General features: G+C 52.0%; 1 protein-coding gene across 1 annotated transcript in view; it reads right to left on the reverse strand.

The window, feature by feature from the left end:
- The window catches only part of DOC2A (double C2 domain alpha), a 134,905-nt gene that overhangs the window by 16,059 nt on the left and 103,546 nt on the right, over positions 1–15,300 (reverse strand). The window lies entirely within an intron of this gene.

A 15,300-nucleotide genomic window follows, 5' to 3' on the forward strand; every position in this document is an offset into this window, starting at 1 on the left:
TCCCATACCCCAGAATATAAGGCCCATTATCCCTAAACCCTCCCATACCCCAGAATATAAGGCCCATTATACCTAAACCCTCCCATATCCCGGGATATAAGGTCCATTATCCCTAAACCCTCCCATACCCCGGGATATAAGGCCCATTATCCCTAAACCCTCCCATACCCCAGAATATAAGGCCCATTATCCCTAATCCCTCCCATACCCCAGAATATAAGGCCCATTATCCCTAAACCCTCCCATACCCCAGAATATAAGGCCCATTATCCCTAAACCCTCCCATACCCCAGAATATAAGGCCCATTATACCTAAACCCTCCCATATCCCGGGATATAAGGTCCATTATCCCTAAACCCTCCCATACCCCGGGATATAAGGCCCATTATCCCTAAACCCTCCCATACCCCAGAATATAAGGCTTATTATCCCTAATCCCTCCCATACCCCGGGATATAAGGCCCATTATTCCTAAACCCTCCCATACCCCAGAATATAAGGCCCATTATCCCTAAACCCTCCCATACCCTGGGATATAAGGCCCATTATCCCTAAACCCTCCCATACCCCAGAATATAAGGCTTATTATACCTAAACCCTCCCATACCCCGGGATATAAGGCCCATTATCCCTAAACCCTCCCATACCCCAGAATATAAGGCTTATTATCCCTAATCCCTCCCATACCCCGGGATATAAGGCCCATTATCCCTAAACCCTCCCATACCCATGAATATAAGATTCATTATCCCTAATCCTCCCATATCCCTGACTATTTTAAGTCTCACACCCGCAAACTTCCCCGGGGTGGAAGGACACATATTAATGTGGCAATGAGGAGATGAGGGGACACTGTTAAATGTGACACAAAGGAAACAGAGAGTCTTTAGTGAATGTGGCACGCAAGGAACTGAGGGGACTGTAATGAATGTGACACACAGGGCACTGAGGGGACTGTAATGCATGTGACACACAGGGCACTGAGGGGACTGTAATGCATGTGACACACAGGGCACTGAGGGGACTGTAATGCATGTGACGCACAGGGCACTGAGGGGACTGTAATGCATGTGACACACAGGGCACTGAGGGGACTGTAATGAATGTGACACACAGGGCACTGAGGGGACTGTAATGCATGTGACACACAGGGCACTGAGGGGACTGTAATGAATGTGACACACAGGGCACTGAGGGGACTGTAATGCATGTGACACACAGGGCACTGAGGGGACTGTAATGAATGTGACACACAGGGCACTGAGGGGACTGTAATGCATGTGACACACAGGGCACTGAGGGGACTGTAATGCATGTGACACACAGGGCACTGAGGGGACTGTAATGAATGTGACACACAGGGCACTGAGGGGACTGTAATGCATGTGACACACAGGGCACTGAGGGGACTGTAATGAATGTGACACACAGGGCACTGAGTGGACTGTAATGCATGTGACACACAGGGCACTGAGGGGACTGTAATGAATGTGACACACAGGGCACTGAGGGGACTGTAATGCATGTGACACACAGGGCACTGAGGGGACTGTAATGCATGTGACACACAGGGCACTGAGGGGACTGTAATGAATGTGACACACAGGGCACTGAGGGGACTGTAATGCATGTGACACACAGGGCACTGAGGGGACTGTAATGCATGTGACACGCAGGGCACTGAGGGGACTGTAATGCATGTGACACGCAGGGCACTGAGGGGACTGTAATGCATGTGACGCACAGGGAGATGAGGGGACTAATGAATGTGACGCACAGGGCGCTGAGGGGACTGTATTGCATGTGACGCACAGGGCGCTGAGGGGACTGTAATGCATGTGACGCACAGGGCGCTGAGGGGACTGTAATGAATGAGACGCACAGGGCGCTGAGGGGACTGTAATGAATGTGACACACAGGGCACTGAGGGGACTGTAATGCATGTGACGCACAGGGCACTGAGGGGACTGTAATGCATGTGACACACAGGGCACTGAGGGGACTGTAATGAATGTGACACACAGGGCACTGAGGGGACTGTAATGCATGTGACACACAGGGCACTGAGGGGACTGTAATGAATGTGACACACAGGGCACTGAGGGGACTGTAATGCATGTGACACACAGGGCACTGAGGGGACTGTAATGAATGTGACACACAGGGCACTGAGGGGACTGTAATGCATGTGACACACAGGGCACTGAGGGGACTGTAATGCATGTGACACACAGGGCACTGAGGGGACTGTAATGAATGTGACACACAGGGCACTGAGGGGACTGTAATGCATGTGACACACAGGGCACTGAGGGGACTGTAATGAATGTGACACACAGGGCACTGAGTGGACTGTAATGCATGTGACACACAGGGCACTGAGGGGACTGTAATGAATGTGACACACAGGGCACTGAGGGGACTGTAATGCATGTGACACACAGGGCACTGAGGGGACTGTAATGCATGTGACACACAGGGCACTGAGGGGACTGTAATGAATGTGACACACAGGGCACTGAGGGGACTGTAATGCATGTGACACACAGGGCACTGAGGGGACTGTAATGCATGTGACACGCAGGGCACTGAGGGGACTGTAATGCATGTGACACGCAGGGCACTGAGGGGACTGTAATGCATGTGACGCACAGGGAGATGAGGGGACTAATGAATGTGACGCACAGGGCGCTGAGGGGACTGTAATGCATGTGACGCACAGGGCGCTGAGGGGACTGTAATGCATGTGACACACAGGGCACTGAGGGGACTGTAATGAATGTGACACACAGGGATCTGAGGGGACTGTAATGCATGTGACACACAGGGCACTGAGGGGACTAATGAATGTGACACACAGGGCACTGAGGGGACTGTAATGAATGTGACACACAGGGCACTGAGGGGACTGTAATGAATGAGAAGCACAGGGCACTGAGGGGACTGTAATGCATGTGACGCACAGGGCGCTGAGGGGACTGTAATGCATGTGACGCACAGGGCGCTGAGGGGACTGTAATGCATGTGACGCAGAGGGCGCTGAGGGGACTGTAATGAATGAGACGCACAGGGCGCTGAGGGGACTGTAATGAATGAGACGCACAGGGCGCTGAGGGGACTGTAATGCATGTGACGCACAGGGCGCTGAGGGGACTGTAATGAATGTGACGCACAGGGCGCTGAGGGGACTGTAATGAATGTGACGCACAGGGCTCTGAGGGGACTGTAATGAATGAGACGCACAGGGCACTGAGTGGACTGTAATGCATGTGACGCACAGGGCGCTGAGGGGACTGTAATGCATGTGACGCACAGGGCGCTGAGGGGACTGTAATGAATGAGACGCACAGGGCGCTGAGGGGACTGTAATGCATGTGACGCACAGGGCGCTGAGGGGACTGTAATGCATGTGACGCACAGGGCGCTGAGGGGACTGTAATGCATGTGACGCACAGGGCGCTGAGGGGACTGTAATGCATGTGACGCACAGGGCGCTGAGGGGACTGTAATGCATGTGACGCACAGGGCGCTGAGGGGACTGTAATGCATGAGACGCACAGGGCGCTGAGGGGACTGTAATGCATGTGACGCACAGGTAGCTGAGGGGACTGTAATGCATGTGACGCACAGGGCACTGAGGGGACTGTAATGCATGTGACGCACAGGTAGCTGAGGGGACTGTAATGCATGTGACTCACAGGGCGCTGAGGGGACTGTAATGCATGTGACGCACAGGGCGCTGAGGGGACTGTAATGAATGAGACGCACTGGGCGCTGAGGGGACTGTAATGAATGTGACGCACAGGGCGCTGAGGGGACTGTAATGAATGTGACGCACAGGGCGCTGAGGGGACTGTAATGAATTAGACGCACAGGGCGCTGAGGGGACTGTAATGAATGTGACGCACAGGGCGCTGAGGGGACTGTAATGCATGTGACGCACAGGGCGCTGAGGGGACTGTAATGCATGTGACGCACAGGGCGCTGAGGGGACTGTAATGAATGTGACGCACAGGGCGCTGAGGGGACTGTAATGAATGAGACGCACAGGGCGCTGAGGGGACTGTAATGAATGTTACGCACAGGGCGCTGAGGGGACTGTAATGCATGGGACGCACAGGGCGCTGAGGGGACAGTAATGCATGGGACGCACAGGGCGCTGAGGGGACTGTAATGCATGTGACGCACAGGGCGCTGAGGGGACTGTAATGCATGTGACGCACAGGGAGCTGAGGGGACTGTAATGCATGTGGCACAGGGCGCTGAGGGGACTGTAATGCATGTGACGCACAGGGCGCTGAGGGGACTGTAGTGAATGTGACGCACAGGGCGCTGAGTGGACTGTAATGCATGAGACGCACAGGGCGCTGAGGGGACTGTAATGCATGTGACGCACAGGGCGCTGAGGGGACTGTAATGAATGAGACGCACAGGGCGCTGAGGGGACTGTAATGAATGTGACGCACAGGGCGCTGAGGGGACTGTAATGCATGGGACGCACAGGGCGCTGAGGGGACTGTAATGCATGGGACGCACAGGGCGCTGAGGGGACTGTAATGCATGGGACGCACAGGGCGCTGAGGGGACAGTAATGCATGGGACGCACAGGGCGCTGAGGGGACAGTAATGCATGGGACGCACAGGGCGCTGAGGGGACTGTAATGCATGGGACGCACAGGGCGCTGAGGGGACTGTAATGCATGTGACGCACAGGGCGCTGAGGGGACTGTAATGCATGTGACGCACAGGGAGCTGAGGGGACTGTAATGCATGTGACGCACAGGGCGCTGAGGGGACTGTAATGAATGTGACGCACAGGGCGCTGAGGGGACTGTAATGAATGAGACGCACAGGGCGCTGAGGGGACTGTAATGAATGTGACGCACAGGGCGCTGAGGGGACTGTAATGCATGTGACGCACAGGGCGCTGGGGGGACTGTAATGCATGTGACGCACAGGGCGCTGAGGGGACTAATGAATGTGACGCACAGGGCTCTGAGGGGACTGTAATGAATGTGACACACAGGGCACTGAGGGGACTGTAATGAATGAGAAGCACAGGGCACTGAGGGGACTATAATGAATGTGACACACAGGGCACTGAGGGGACTGTAATGAATGTGACGCACAGGGCACTGAGGGGACTATAATGAATGAGACGCACAGGGCACTGAGGGGACTGTAATGCATGTGACGCACAGGGAGCTGAGGGGACTGTAATGCATGTGACGCACAGGGCGCTGAGGGGACTGTAATGAATGTGACGCACAGGGCGCTGAGGGGACTGTAATGCATGTGACGCACAGGGCGCTGAGGGGACTGTAATGCATGTGACGCACAGGGCGCTGAGGGGACTGTAATGAATGTGACGCACAGGGCGCTGAGGGGACTGTAATGAATGAGACGCACAGGGCGCTGAGGGGACTGTAATGAATGTTACACACAGGGCGCTGAGGGGACTGTAATGCATGTGACCCACAGGGAGCTGAGGGGACTGTAATGCATGTGACCCACAGGGCACTGAGGGGACTAATGAATGTGACACACAGGGCACTGAGGGGACTGTAATGAATGTGACACACAGGGCACTGAGGGGACTATAATGAATGAGAAGCACAGGGCACTGAGGGGACTGTAATGAATGTGACACACAGGGAGCTGAGGGGACTGTAATGCTTGTGACACACAGGGCGCTGAGGGGACTAATGAATGTGACACACAGGGCACTGAGGGGACTGTAATGAATGAGAAGCACAGGGCACTGAGGGGACTGTAATGCATGTGACACACAGGGCACTGAGGGGACTGTAATGAATGTGACACACGGCATTGAGGGGACTGTAATGCATGTGACACACAGGGCACTGAGTGGACTGTAATGCATGTGACACACAGGGCACTGAGGGGACTGTAATGCATGTGACACACAGGGCACTGAGGGGACTGTAATGAATGTGACACACAGGGCACTGAGGGGACTATAATGAATGTGACACACAGGGCACTGAGGGGACTGTAATGAATGTGACACACAGGGCACTGAGGGGACTGTAATGCATGTGACACACAGGGCACTGAGGGGACTGTAATGAATGAGAAGCACAGGGCACTGAGGGGACTATAATGCATGTGACACTGAGGGACTGTAATGAATGTGACACACAGGGCACTGAGGGGACTGTAATGCTTGTGACACACAGGGCACTGAGGGGACTGTAATGAATGTGACACACAGGGCACTGAGGGGACTACAATGAATGTGACACACAGGGCACTGAGGGGACTGTAATGAATGTGACGCACAGGGCACTGAGGGGACTGTAATGCATGTGACGCACAGGGCACTGAGGGGACTGTAATGAATGTGACGCACAGGGCATTGAGGGGACTGTAATGCATGTGACACACAGGGCACTGAGGGGACTGTAATGCATGTGACACACAGGGCACTGAGGGGACTGTAATGAATGTGACACACAGGGCACTGAGGGGACTGTAATGAATGTGACACACAGGGCACTGAGGGGACTGTAATGCATGTGACACACAGGGCACTGAGGGGACTGTAATGAATGTGACGCACAGGGCACTGAGTGGACTGTAATGCATGTGACACACAGGGCACTGAGGGGACTGTAATGCATGTGACACACAGGGCACTGAGGGGACTGTAATGAATGTGACACACAGGGAGCTGAGAGGATACGGATGAAATTGAGGTTCTGATTCAGACCCGAACGCTATTTGCGGACGCTCATTCTTTAAAAGGGGCCGGCTATTTAAATTGAGCGCTCGCTCTTTGCGGTTTGTTGACGCCTCTATGTCTGAGCGAGCAAACTACATTTTTTTTGTTCGCTCGCTATTTTGTAAAGACGCCCCTTTGCCGTTCGCATCACACGTCATCTCCGTTATTTATTAGATTAATCGGGAACATCGAAAGGCATCTGAACTGCTCGCTACTCTTGTGGTAGGTTTTTCTTACGGCTATCACTGCGAGCAGTTCAGGCTAAAAGACAACCAAGTGACGTGGTCGATGACGCTGCTTTACTAATTATGCACACCCTTAAAACGCCCTTTTGACCGTTAGGCACGCCTGCGTTCGGATCTCCACTCCCCCGTTTTCAAGCACCTTCCCCTGTTACCACCCACAAACGGTAGATTCTGTCAATCAAATTAGCAGGCCCTCGCTGTTTTACGAGCGCACGATTTCCGACTGCAATGACTGGTTTGCGCATGCACATTGCAAACCATACGCATGCGCAGTTGTGCGAACATCGCTCAGAGCGAACGAGCGGCCGCTTACGAGCGGCTCTGAATCAGGCCCTGAGTATAGGGATTTTCTCTTTGATTACATGTCAGTAACACACTAATGGGGTGTTATATTAAAGTGGAGGCCGCTGTTTTTAAGGCAACTGGTGGAAAGTCACCTATATATTTTATGATAAAATAGCACAACTTTCTCGCAATAAACGTGTAGTAAATAGGGACATATTGTGACATAATATTGAGGTGATTTACCACCGTTACCAGGATATAGCATCCCCCGAGGGACACTCGCCGGTCAGGCCTTACACTGGCTTCCAGAAACAGGATCCATATTGTAAATTCTCTGCATGCCCCAATAAGCTGGAACACGCCTCATAGAGTGACCCATCTCCTCCCAGTGAGGTTCTCATAATACATACAAGGTATGGGCGATGTTACTAGCTTTACACACTGAGCGTTCTGATCAGGGGGCCTGATTCATTACGGATCGCTATTGCCATCGCAGCTGCCATTACGCATGCAGTCCCACTGCGAAAATATGCTAATGGTTTCTGTCGCTATGGCTTCACAGCCTAACATATGGACACCCACTTTACCTTACACACATCCGTAATGTTTAGCAAGACTGCGAAAACATCGGTACAATCGAGCACCATCGCAGCTTCACGCACAGTCAGACCTTACTCAGTAATTGCTTACTTCAGCGCACGCTATGAGGCCTCAGGCTGCGTATGGTACCGCAGCGGCTAATTTATGCACACCCCTGCAACGCTGTTGAAACGCACTGGCACGCCTGCGTTTGCCCAACCACCCCCTGTCACTGCCCACGACGGCACATCCTGTCAAGCACTCTGCAATGGGTCTGCGCGGTCACTGCGATCGCAGTCCCGATCACAATGACTGGTTGGCGCACGCACAATTCGATGCATACGCAGAACGCAACAATCGCCCGTTTCAGTGGTTATAAGAAACTGCGTTCTGTGCCGAATCAGGCCCCAAGTTATAAAACTTGTTGAGTATGATAATGGTGCTCCAGCCAATCAGCTCCCAACTGTCATCTGTTTGAAAAATGACAGTTGGTGCTCCAGCCAATCAGCTCCCACAGTTGGTGCTCCAGCCAATCAGCTCCCAACTGTCATCTGTTTGAAAAATGACAGTTGGTGCTCCAGCCAATCAGCTCCCACAGTTGGTGCTCCAGCCAATCAGCTCCCAACTGTCATCTGTTTGAAAAATGACAGTTGGTGCTCCAGCCAATCAGCTCCTAACTGTCATCTGTTTGAAAAATGACAGTTGGTGCTCCAGCCAATCAGCTCCTAACTGTCATCTGTTTGAAAAATGACAGTTAGGAGCTGATTGGCTGGAGTACCATTTATCATATGCAACTAGATTTTTATAATGTGTTGCTTATGATAAAACCAGTTGATAAATAGGCCCCTGTATTGGGATCCAGGCTGCGAGTAAAGTAACTTTCTCTTGTTTAAAACCAGCTGAAGTGAGAGCTGCTGTTGGCTCTTACAGCTAAAAATAAGCCATTAAGGGAAAGAGACAGCTGAAACATGGAGAGAGAGAGAGAGAGAACTGCACGCTACACTGGTCTTCAAACCACTCTCAGCTAGTGGGATTACTCACAGGTGCCGTGCAATGGCAGCCAAGGAGGGGGGGGATCTGAAGTCTACAATTAAATTCATGAGTAAATCCGATGACTCAACCCTGTGATACTACATTCTCCTAGATGAAGATACATAGCAGTCACCTTATATGGCATTGATGATCATTGTATGCTGGTCACTGGGTCTAATGTGCGAGGTACTGCAGCAGGGAACCTCATCTATTAAACACGGCCAGTCCTACCAGGATGGTAACGTAGGTGATAAACCTTTAGCTGACTCATTGTCATCACAGGGAGGCTCAGCGAGGTTCCAGAGTGTGTAAGGGTCCTTCAGGCTCCAGCACTTAGAGGCATATTGATCTTTATTCGTGATTTAGCCCTGATAATTATAATCTCTTATCACCACATATTGCGGCAATAAATTATCGGGGCTTTGTATCAAAGGACAACGACAAGGGCACGGGCTCTGATGGGAGTTCGTCTCGGCGAAGTCTAAAAAAAAAAATGTGGTGCTCGCTTATGCGATTACTTTTCTTACAGGCTTGGAGCCGGCATTCTCACAGCGCATGCTTGGTCATCAGACCGCGCATCTGCATTTCGGATCTCCCGAAAAATGTACTGAAATGTAGCCCAGAGTCTGCAATGACTAATGCAATGTGAACATGGCGTTAGCTGTAGGGCCCTAGCTCCTGAGAGCGCAGCTGGTCTGTGCAGCGCACATTTCATCATATTACCTTTTATGTTATTTCCGCTTTAAGGGCCTGATTCAGACCCACTCGCGAGCAAGTGGGTCGATGGTGTGCACTGAGCATGCGCACGACGGAGGGAGCTCCGTCGTGCGCATGCGCAAGACGCGACGAGCGAAGGACTTTCCTTCGCTCGTTGTGTCTGATCAAAGGGGGCGTGCTGTCGATGTTGATTGACAGCACGCCCCCTTTGGTGGGCGTGCCGGGGGCGTGCCTCCCAGACGTGGGCGTTCCCAAGGGAACGCCTACTGTCAGAAGCCGGCCCACTGACATCACTAGTGATGTCAGTGGGAGTGATTTTGGCTCTGATAGAGCCAAAATCACTCCAGGGCTTGTGGTCGAAAAACCCGACCACAGGCTTCTGGTCGCACTGGCGATGGTCGCGATGGTCAAGACCATCGCGACCATCATCCTGCACGCTCGTATGTGCTGTGGGTGGTGACCCACAGCTATACGAGCGTCCAGGAGGACGCTCCATTTTTATGGAGGACGGCCCTCATTCAGAGCGAGCGCTCTGCTCAGAGCGTCCGGCTCTGAATGAGGGCCTAAATCCGCAGCTGAGATTGCTGGAACCGCACTGCTGCTGAAAAGTCAGACCCTGTTACATAGCCCCCGATAACTCAACGATGTAGTATTGTGCGACTGTGCTAGCTGTGCCTGGTGTGGGATGGCAATGGGGACCGTATAGTTTACACCATCTATAGATGACGTAAGTGTCTCTTCATAAACAGCAGTACACTGAATTTACCGCTCTTTGCTAAATATTGAGCTGAAGCCATAGCCCCCTTTTAGCGTCAGGAATGAAAGGGATTAGGATTTGTTCAAAAAAGGTGACTAGTTGACAGGAAGTGCCCTTTGTGGGTGCTGGCGGGGGCCACGTGCAGGCGTGACTGTGCGTTTGGACGGCGTTTCAGGGGTGTGCATAATTAAGCCCTTGCGGCGACGGACGCACCCTGAGGTCTAGTTGCGCACAGGAAGTCTCGCTATGTCTGCGGGAGGGTCAGGTCAACCACTATTGTGCGTATGGGTCCGATGATTCTCGATGTTACCGATGTTTCCGCTGTCTTGCCAGGCATAGAGGACGCAAGTAAAGGGAAGTGGGTGGTATTATGTAGTGCCGGACGTCTGCTTATTCTGCTGCAATTGCCGTGCGTATGCATTCATTAGCATATTCTCGCAGCGGCCGGGTGCGCGCGTCTGCATGTGTTCCTTGCATCAGGCCCTCTGTCTGTTAATCCCCCAGTAGGGCCACTGTTCCGTGGGAGCCTACGGTCTTTCTACCGTATCAAAGCAAATAAAATGAATGTTAATGATGTTTGTTATGAATTTATTTGGCTGTGGCAGTTTTCGAGGTAACTATAATTTGGTGGATTAATGATGAACAGGATGGGTTAATATACTTAGGAGGATAGAGTGTTGTGTTTTTGTAACAGGACAACCTAGGACACCCCTTGTCATAATGAGAATAGGTTTTAGGATTATTAGCATTGATTGCATAATGTTCCAGTCACTAAAGGCTTTGAATCTTCCCTGGGGCTTGGAACGATCAGGTTTGGTACATAAACCTTGGAGCCCCAGGCGGCATTAGATGGATCTTTCCTTTCAGTCTTGCTGTGAGGTATATTCCATTCTCTCTAATGTCTCGGATTCTGTCCCGTACATCAGGAGCTTGGGGAGGTAGAAACCTTATAATTAAAAGCAACGAGACGGCGAGCCGCTGCGAGGACGCAGATAATGTTCTCTCGTTATTCTCTGAGGGCTATCACAGGAGAACAGATCAATGCAGAGAGCAGGATACGTCTTGTCCCAGCACGTTTGTTAGGGTTGTAGCCACCACTAGTCAGTATGACTCTTAGTTACTTACTGTATATAGTGCATTTAGTTTTACGCCGAGTAAGGGGTTCTGCCCGGTCGATGAAGATTGTGGCTGAACTAGCTCATCTCTCAGCAAATGAGAAGCCTGCCTGCCAGACAGTGCAAGCCCTGAGATGTCCACTTCCAATGTCCGTGGACAGTGTAACTCCGCAGGTGGTTCCAAACACTCCACCATGGGCACAGCATAGCGTTCACCATCGACACATGCACCAGCTTATGGCTGGCGCAGTGTCTTCTGAAATCCAACTGAACATGGCTGTTTGGGAAGACAGCCGCGTTCGTTGACACGCTCATGACATACCTTTAACACGCCTAGGAGACAGCCTTTTTCTGCGTTCACTTCAGGCCGCCTCCCAGACACTGGTCAGCGATCCCGTGAGTAGCAGAGGACTCTGTGTACACTCAGGGGAATGCATGCGCTGTAAGGGATATCAGGACTTTGCGCACATGCGCACAGTATAAAAAAAATGCTAAACTGCATTTACCTCCGACTCAGGTCCATGGTCACTAAATCTCACCTACAATTACTGTGAGGAGCACTAAGGAGGGGAATGTCATACAGATAGACAGCACCGTTACAAGGCTTAAATGCTTCCTGTTCCGGCCTGCCCCTTTAACACCTGACATCATGACATCGGACGCATGGCATACATATGTAAGTGTATAAGTGTGACTGTATGTGTGTGTATATGCGTGGCTATGTTTATAACAGTACGTATGTAAGTGTATATGTGTGTGACTATATATGTAAGTGTACATGTGTGGCTATGTGTACAACAGTACGTATGTAAGTGTATATGTGTGTGACTATGTATGTGTACATGTGTGGCTATGTGTACAACAATACGTATGTAAGTGTATATGTGTGTGACTATATATGTATGTGTACATGTGTGGCTATGTGTACAACAGTACGTATGTAAGTGTATATGTGTGTGACTATATATGTATGTGTATATGTGTGTGACTATATATGTTTGTGTAGGTATGTGTATATGTGTGTGACTATATGACTATATGTATGTGTACATGTGTGGCTATGTGTATAACAGTACGTATATAAGTGTATATGTGTGTGACTATATATGTTTGTGTAGGTATGTGTATATGTGTGTGACTATGGACCTCATTCAGAGCCGGTCGCACAGAGCGTGCGGTCGGTCTGAATGAGGGGAGGACGTCTTGAATTTTCAAGACGTCCTCCTTTGCGGTGGTAAGCCTTACGACCGCCTAAGGTGAAGGTCACGATGGTCAAGACCATCGCGACCATCAGGGCTTACGACGAGACCCTAGGGTAGGGTCTCCCTTGTCGTAAGCCCGGGAGAGCTTTCGGCTCTGTCTGATGATGTCAGTGGGGCCGCCCCCAAACGGTAGGCGTTCCCATGGGAACGTCCCCGTTTGGGCTGCCACCCCCCCGGTCCCGCCTTCCAAATGGGGCGAGCTGTCAATCAACATCGACAGCTCGCCCCCTTCGGATCGAGACCCGCTACGATTGGCGCTGTTGGTCGTAGCGGGTCTCACGCATGCGCACGCCGGCGCCGGCGCCGTCGTGCGCATGCTCTGTGGGGGGCCATCGACCCGGTCCGAGCGCATCGGCGCTAACGACCGGGTCTGAATGTCCCCCTATATGTATGTGTACATGTGTGGCTATGTGTATAACAGTACGTATATAAGTGTATATGTGTGTGACTATATATGTTTGTGTAGGTATGTGTATATGTGTGGCTATGTGTACAACCAGTGCTCGAAGTGGGAATTTAGAGGTGGGGGTATGGAGATTGAATCTCCCCCCCTTAGGCCCCTGCTTCCATATCACCCCATTGTATGTTTCCCCCCCTCCCCCCCACACTTCTCCCTGCCTGCTCCCCTCTCTCACACCCTGCCCTTCTCACTTACCGATTCCCTTTCTTCCCTCACCCCCTACAACACTAACTGCCTCCCTCCAACTGCCCCTCTCTCTATTCCCTCTCTCACACCCTCCCCTCTCTCTAATTCCCTCTGACCTGCGCTGCAGGAATGGAGCCGCCGGGAGCCTCGGGTCTTCGTTGCTGCTGCAGTAGTGCACTGTAGTAAGTTTATCTGGCGCTGCTGCAAGCCAATGAGAAGCTGCCACTTAGCAGCTTCTCACTGGCTGGCGGCCGCGAGCCCCGCGATTGGCTGGCGGCCGCGAGCCCCGCGATTGGCTGGCAGCTGCGAGCCTCGTGATTGGCTGGCAGCCGCCCAGTGCGTGGTGCTTACAGTGCAGCCGGGACCGGATACTTTGTCCCAACTACATGCCAGCGCCTCCGTTGCCGCCGATCGACACATTGCCGCCGCTGTTCCAGCGCTGGGATCCCATACTGGTTCCCAGCTCTGGTGCATTCTCTTCTGCATCTAAAATGAAGTGGGGCCGGGAAGTGGCGGTATGTCATACCGCCGTGTACCGCCCCACTTCGACCACTGTGTACAACAGTACATATGCAGTGTGTGTATACCCCCCAACCATCACGACTGAGTTGCGACAGTCCTGCTTCTTAGGTGTTGTGCCACCCGTGGGCAGGAGGGACGTTAGGGAGGGCTGCCCAGCATCTAGGAAAGTGTTGTGCATTCCCCTAGTGTGAAATGAATTGGGGATGTGCTATGTGGCCATGCCCCATTTTCATTAGCATGCCCTGGGATTGCACACGAGGACTTGATGCCCGTGTCCCAAATGTTGCCCTCTAGGGCCCTCCGGTCTTAAGTGCCCCGGGCCCCCCAAAGCTTTAATCCAGCTCTGCCTGCCAGGACATTCTGGCGGCGCCACAGCAGTGATCCTGGCTGCAAGGTGATGTTCCAGGATCCCTGCTGCCAGAATCAAGGTCCGTGGGGTGGCGACAGTGCCCCCCATAGGGCCCTGCACTCTGTGCGGCAGCACCTGTCTCGCACCCCTAGGTATGGCCCTGCCCACATATCGCTACATTCTTGTTATGGTAACTGTGAGGAGCAGTGTTATGGTAACTGTGAGGAGCAGTGCTATGGTAACTGTGAGGAGCAGTGTTAAGGTAACTGTGAGGAGCAGTGTTATGGTAACTGTGAGGAGCAGTGTTATGGTAATAGTGAGGAGCAGTGCTATGGTAACTGTGAGGAGCAGTGCTATGGTAACTGAGGAGCAGTGTTATGGTAACTGTGAGGAGCAGTGCCATGGTAACTGTGAGGAGCAGTGCTATGGTAACTGTGAGGAGCAGTGCCATGGTAACTGTGAGGAGCAGTGCCATGGTAACTGTGAGGAGCAGTGTTACGGTAACTGTGAGGAGCAGTGCTACGGTAACAGTGAGGAGCAGTGCTATGGTAACTGTGAGAAGCAGTGCTACGGTAACTGTGAGGAGCAGTGTTACGGTAACTGTGAGGAGCAGTGTTACGGTAACTGTGAGGAGCAGTGTTACGGTAACTGTGAGGAGCAGTGTTATGGTAACTGTGAGGAGCAGTGTTACGGTAACTGTGAGGAGCAGTGTTATGGTAACTGTGAGGAGCAGTGCTACGGTAACAGTGAGGAGCAGTGCTACGGTAACTGTGAGGAGCAGTGCTACGGTAACAGTGAGGAGCAGTGCTACGGTAACTGTGAGGAGCAGTGCTACGGTAACTGTGAGGAGCAGTGTTACGGTAACTGTGAGGAGCAGTGTTACGGTAACTGTGAGGAGCAGTGTTACGGTAACTGTGAGGAGCAGTGTTAAGGTAACTGTGAGGAGCAGTGTTACAGTAACAGTGAGGAGCAGTGTTATGGTAACTGTGAGGAGCAGTGCTATGGTAACTGTGAGGAGCAGTGTTACGGTAACTGTGAGGAGCAG

The sequence above is a fragment of the Taudactylus pleione genome, unplaced genomic scaffold, assembly GCF_031769625.1.
Source record: "Taudactylus pleione unplaced genomic scaffold, aTauple2 ptg000762l, whole genome shotgun sequence".
In the NCBI taxonomy this organism is placed as follows: Eukaryota; Metazoa; Chordata; class Amphibia; order Anura; family Myobatrachidae; genus Taudactylus; species Taudactylus pleione.